General features: G+C 35.5%; 1 protein-coding gene across 6 annotated transcripts in view; it reads right to left on the bottom strand.

Annotated features, from left to right (window-relative positions):
• Positions 1 to 7,162, bottom strand: part of LOC106871529 (dopamine receptor 2) — a 797,114-nt gene that overhangs the window by 83,055 nt on the left and 706,897 nt on the right. Inside the window, exon 7 of one of the 6 annotated variants that reach the window (XM_052966547.1) lies at positions 1,778 to 1,845. The exons of the other annotated variants lie outside the window; for them this stretch is intronic. The gene's annotated coding sequence lies outside the window, so the exon portion shown is untranslated. The remainder of the gene's footprint in view (positions 1 to 1,777; positions 1,846 to 7,162) is intronic. 6 annotated transcript variants of the gene reach the window in all.

The following is a 7,162-nucleotide window of genomic DNA, read 5'->3' as shown; positions in this document are numbered from 1 at the left end:
ATATGCACCTCCACAGGTAGTAAATATATTCAGTTATGTATGCACCTCTATCTCTTTCTGCCTCTCTCTCTCTATATATATATGTTCATAAAAACGTGTGTATATATGTATATGTGTGTAGATACAAGCATGAACACTTGTTTCACGAGCGTATTGATAATTTTAGATTTCATCATCATCATCATCCTCGTCGTCGTCGTCGACGTCGTTACCAAATTCAACATCATTAGCTTTAGTGTCATCACCTCCCTTATCATCACTATCGTGATCATCATCACCATCATCATCGACATTACACCATAGTCTTCTTTCGAAAACATTATTATGACCATCAACCGTTTTGATGTAGGTGTTTTTGTCCTCGTCGTCATTATCATCATCCTCATCAGCAGCGACGTCACCATCTTTGCAGCCCTCATCATCATCAAAGACGTCACCATCATTGCGACCATTTATCATCCCGTTATCGTCACTTCATTCAGAAATAAATAATTTCGTCTATCCACCATTGCAGCTACAAATGCTGCCACTGAGTATCACGAGTAGAAAAATCATCTCCGAGATATGCGAATATGATGTCCTTCAAAAGTAATAATAATAATAATAATAATAATAATAATAATAATACCAGGAAACCCCAAAATGGCAGAAATTCAAAAGATAGTGCTCATGGAAATTGTCGATATCCTGCTTAAAATACTGTCTAGGACAAAACCAAATATATGACATCCCAGGCATAATACAAGCTTGAATTTCTAACTTGTCTCTTGAGGTCTCTGGGTGAGACCTGGAGTCAACTTGTATAAATACAATAACAAAAGTCAAACATAAAATAATAATAATAATATAATGGAAGGAGAAATGAAAGAGAAAGAGATAAGGCAATGGAAAGAGAAATGAGAAAAAAAAGTACAAGAGGAGAATTAAGAAGGTGCTACAAACAAAATTAAATTGAGGAAATTCATTAAAGTTATAACTACATGGGCTATGCCCGTATTGAGATACTCTATTTCTTTTCTGAAATGGACAAAGGTAGAGCTACAGAATTTAGATAAAAGAACTAGCAGGCTGCTCACTATGCCCAATGTACTACACTCTAAAAACAATATCGACCGACTCTCTCTATCACGAAAGGAAAGTGGCAGAAGATTACTAAATGCAGAAGAGACGGTTAATATTACGATACTAGGTCTGAAAAACTGTTGTGAAGAGTAAAGAAAGAATACCAGCCAAATATACCACAAAAGTGAGAATTCAAAGAGAAGAGAAGCAACATCAGAGCAAACAGATCGAAAGTGATGAGACTACATGGCCAATTCATGCAACTGAAAGACAATGTTAGAAGTAAAGAACACTGGCTCTTGTTGATGGATGGAAACCTGAAACGAGAGACTGAAACGTAAATTATAGCCGCTCAGAAACAAGCCATTGAACAAACCTGACAAGACGAAGACCGACAAAACACAGTCAGGCCGCAAATGTAGAATCTGTAGGAAAGGAAACGAGAGTATTAATCCCATTCTGAGTCAGCGTAGTAAACTATCACAAAAATGAACATGAGCAAAGACGTAACTGTGTAGGCACAAGAGTGCATTGGGATGATAGCCGAGTGTGTGGCCTCAAAACAACAGAAAAGTGGTATGAACACAAACTAGATGCTGTGGTAGACAATGAGAATTACAAAATCTTGCTGCATTTCCCCATAAAGACTGACCATACAATTGAGTAAAAAAAACCAATTCGACGAAGAGACTGATAGAATAAGTGCTAGGCTTACAAAGAATAAGTCCTGGTGTCGATTTGCTCGACTAAAGGCGGTGCTCCAGCATGGCCGCAGTCAAATTACTGAAACAAATAAAAGAATAAAAGAATTTATTAATTTTTTTATTTGTGTACACACATACACACACACACACACACACATACATATGCATGTATAATCATATATATGTAAAAGTGCAGTATAGCCGTATGCTTAAGAAGTTCGCTTCGCAAACAAGAGTATCCGAACTGACCCAAACATTGAGAATAAAGTTGGGTACACGGAAACTGTATAAAAGCATCTCAGATTGACTGTACCAGTAATTCAAGCCGGAATTTGTCACAGCTTATATCAAGCTCATTCTACAAGATATTATTAAAAGTCCACTTGTCTGGCACGACTTTGTGCACTACTTTTGCATTAAATTATACAAACCTAGTATTGGAATATCACGAAGGAAAAATATATGAACAACTTTTGTACGTATTGGAAAATTTTACAGATTTCTGAATGAGTATTTCATTTTATCGAGCTCAAGTAATTTAAAAGTATACTAAACATAAGCAATATAAACCCTCACATACAATTCGCTATAGAATACAGTAAGTATAATCTCTGTTTCTTAGATATACTAGTAATAAAAAGAAGTGAAAATTTGGAATATGGCACATACTTGCATCATGCAAGCCGAAACATGTCCAATTAATATTCTATGTGCCCTAAAAGGTGGTGAGCTGGCAAAATCGTCAGCATGCCGGACAAAATGCTTAGAAGTATTTCGTCTGTCTACATGTTCTGAGCCCAAATTGCACCGAGGTTGACTTTGCCTTTCATCCTGTCGAGATCGATAAAATAAGTACCAATTGAGTACTAGAGTCGATGCAATCGATTGTCCACCTCCTCTAAATTTTTGACCTTATGCCAAATTTTGAAACCAATGTAGCACAGCGAAACGAACTTGCAAGAAATTACGGATTAGAAAAAAATGAAAGGAATTCAAAGAAATACTGATTATTATATAACATTTAAATTTAAGCAATAATAGAATTTAAAGAGCGAAACGAATTGACATTCAGGAACTTCTTAAATCAGAAAAATAATGTGGGAAAAAAATGCTCTATGCTTCAACCTTTAGTCAAAATAACGTTAGATCTTTCCAAACATTTATGAAAACTTACACACATTACAGATATTCAATCATTTAGAGTAAAAGACAAACCAAATGTATAAAAGTGATAGTGAGAAATGCAAAATTACATAAAAAATCATCTGATGTAGGAACGACAGTGTAAGTGAGCGAACTGTGGAGTATATAACGAGTTTTAAGAAACATAAAAATGAAAAAGAAAATTAGCGACGGGTGTATTAATGTGCTTACATTCAGAATCACGACTTTGTTATAGTTATGGGAATATCTCGTAAATATTCGTATTATATTTTGCACTATATTGCTTTAATATTATGTAAATATTTACACTGAAACTTGATATATTATGCGTTGTATTTTGAAATTATGCACATACAAAAACTGATATATTTTCAAAATGGCTAAAACTTGTTACTGAATTTTCAAATATATATTATTTTCCCGTTTATTCTGTTACTTGGTTTAGTGAGTTGACTGTGGCCATGCTGGAGCACTGCCTTGTAGTCGAACAAATCGACCCAGGACATTTTTTAGAGCTTAGTACTAATTCTATCAGACTCGTAACACAGACATATACACATATAGGCGCAGACGTGGCTGTGTGGTAAGAGGCTACCTTGCCAACCACATGGTTCTGGGTTCAGTCACACTGAGTGGCACCCTGGGCAAGTGCTTTCTACTATCACCTCGGCCCAACTGACCAGAGCTTTGTGAGTGGATTTGGTAGACGGAAACTGAAAAACATTTCATATATACATTCTAATAGTTATTTGTTGGTCATGCGAAGAACTGCAATTAATTTCCTTCCGAAAACAATAAAGCTTTTGCTCACGGGAGATGATTACCTCTTGAAATCCTTTTTTTTTGTTGGAGAATGTATTTTTTGTAAACATCTACTGTTTCCCCTTGGCTGTTATTTGGTTCTTATTACTCTAGTTAGTTAGCCTGGTGCTGTTGCGAGAGAAGGGGTTGAAGTGTATTATATTTTCCGCTATAATTGTCGATCTAGGTCACTTTATTTTTTTCCATGTTCCCAACGTAATCGTTTGTTATGGCCCACATATGAGTGGACGAGCTTTTGCACCCCTCCTTAAGATGATGGCGAAATGATATTCGACGCCTCTCGTGTAGCAGCGTCATCTCCGCAATTTGTTTTTGTAGTTGTTACCTCTCACCTTCCAAAAGTTTGAGGTAGAAAGGCTTAATTGGATTTTTTTGCTGTAGTATGCAGTAACTGGTTTTTCTACGCTGAATAATTAGTCTAAAATATTTCTCCTGATCGTCCACTACAGGCCTTAACTTAAGAATTGTTTTTATGTTGTTCATGGTGATCGTACTCGTTCTATTGTCATTTCTACCTGTCTACATTCCGCTATGCTACTCACAATGAAAAAAAGAGTCAACTTTGACACTGACATTTTTGATGATGATCTTTGTTTATCTTGTTTCAAGCTGCATGGACGGGTAGATTTAAAGATAACGTACCATGTACACTTCCCTCTCAGTGGAATAGATTTCACTCCATCCATCTGCAAGTGAATCATTTAATATCTTCTTGATTAACACAGGGAACGCCTCCATGGAAATGGCAAAGCAAAGTTGTGGTTCTTCTCTCACGTGTTTGGGTATAATTGTTCAGAAATGCTTCATATGAAAAGTTCTTTTGTTTAAAAGTAGACATTCAAAATATGGGGTTTTATCTCTATTCCTCTAAATGTTAAATCTGGTTCTGAAAAATGAAGGTACCAAAATTTTACACAAAATGACGAAAAATGCAATAATATACTTTCGGCATCTGTAGAGAGATGCGCCAAATTCCGAAGAAAATGCGTTCCCCACTGAAAGGGCAAAGTATATACGAAATACATATCTGAAAATGTTTGAGAAATTGAGCAAATATAACGACTTGGAGATAGAAATCAGAGGAATGTGGCATCTCAAAGAAACAACATTACCTATTTATACTGGGGCACTTGGATTGATATCAAAAGGAGCAAACAAATATGTAGACCAAATTCCTGGCAGCGCAAAAAATAAGAGAGTTGCGAGAGATCTTACTTATTGGTATCTCACATATTTTCCGTAAATTCCTCTTTATACATCTTATACATTCAGTTTTATAAATATAACAAATACAATATCAATGTCGTTTAATCCATATTGTTTGCTTGGAAAATAAATAAAAAATATCATGACCTAAAGCACGAACATCGAAAAGTTTGGAATTGCCGTAAAGTTGTTATCCCAGTTGTAAAGGAACCTTTGGGACAGTGGGAAATTGAAATGGTTGGTTAAAAATGCTGGATATCGAGATGAATTTTCTGATTCTATGTAAATCTTGCTGGCTTCGTACAGGTAAGTACTACAGACATAAGGTTGCAGGATGTGTCTAAATATTGAGCTATATAAGACCAACAACAAACACAAAACAAGACAAAATTATATACAGTACAACGGCAAAATTAAATTGCAAAAATTGCTCTAAATTACTTCTTTCCAGCTCATATTTTAACGTTCCTTTCTTTATGTCTTATGTGTGGAGAAGAACAGCATAAAGTATTATTATTGGAGCCATGTTGTTCTGTAAAAAGTGTTAGTATTATTTAACCGCATGAAAGTATTCTTATGGAAACACAAACATCCAAACATTAATGAGAGCAAAAGAATGTGATGGAATCTAACTGGGGAAACAAAAACCAGGTGAACTGATACTAAATAAGTTGATAAAATAATTGTGTTTTGTTTCATCAGAGGATAGTAAATTTATAACACATGCGTCAGTTCTAAGATTAGGTAATTATTCTGAATTATGGAGCATGCGTATGTACGCTCGTAGGCACGCAAATACGAACTACACGCGCGCACACACACACACACGCACACACACGCTTATATATATATATATATATATATATATATATATATATATATATATATATATACGTGTGTATGTATGTGTGTGTATGTGTGTATTATTTGTCTGTGTACATATAAATACATATAAATACATGTATGTATACAAGCATACATACATACATATGCATATATGTAGAACCTAAAGAAAATGGTACTTGATCGAGTTTAAATATTTGTTTTAACGGTTTGGCTCTGAAACGCATTACACAGGCGCAGGCATCCAAACGATGAGACTCACTTCCGTTAATGTGTCAAACTGTTAACACGCACACGCGCAGACGCACACGCGCAGACGCACACGCGCAGACGCACACGCGCAGACGCACACGCGCAGACGCACACACGCAGACGCACATACACACACATGCACACACACACACACAGAGGGAAACACAGTGGTTGAACAAGTCAATAAGCGTAGCTTGGATGTTAATCAGGACAGCAAACATTAAGGCAAGGCAAACATCTCGAATCATACACAATATTATTATACGAAGAAATTCGAAATCTTACAGCTGTTTCTGGGATATCTCCGAGTATAGGATATTCCGTCATCAGAGACAAATAGGGTAAGTAATGGTACATATTAATAAGATGGCGACATAAAGGAAAAGAGTAAAAGAATAAAGAGATGGAAGAAAGAAGAAAATTGAAGCATAAAAGTTCATAGTTCAACTTCCTGAAGTTATAGAAACCAGAGCATGAGTCCTTAGGGACAATCCTGCGTAGATCCACGATCGTAAGTTCTTAGGTGCAATCCGCCGACCCGATGGTTTCCCTTCATGGCAGAATTAATAGTCAAGACTATTTAAGCATTTTATCTGATCAAATTCATCCTATGTTTGCAGAACTGATTCCAGAAGGAAACGCAATCTTTCAGGATGATAATGCACCAATTCACACCGCTGAAGTTTTTACTGAATGGCACGAGAAACACTCTAGGGAAGTTGAACATCTTATTTGGCCACCGCAGTCCCCAGATCTCAATATTATTGAACATTTGTGGTGAATTTTAGAAAAACATGTAAGGAGTCGATATCCTTCAGCATTATCATTATATGAAATGGATACGCTTTTTAACTGAAGAATGGATAAAAATTCCTTTGGAAACAATTCAAACATTGTACGAGTCGATACGTCGTAGAATCTAAGCTGTAATTACTGCCAAATGCGGTTCTACCCCATATCAAAATAAATTTATTTGAAATTTTAAGGTGTTTTCATTACTTTGTTCAACACCTGTATATATATATCAACACACACGCATACACTCACGCACATATATATAATTAGAAATATATGTATATATATATATATATATATATATATATATATAT

Source organism: Octopus bimaculoides, chromosome 3 (genome assembly GCF_001194135.2).
Source record: "Octopus bimaculoides isolate UCB-OBI-ISO-001 chromosome 3, ASM119413v2, whole genome shotgun sequence".
Taxonomy (NCBI): Eukaryota; Metazoa; Mollusca; class Cephalopoda; order Octopoda; family Octopodidae; genus Octopus; species Octopus bimaculoides.
Note: the sequence above shows the minus strand (reverse complement) of the source record. Positions and strands in the feature narration are given on the sequence as shown.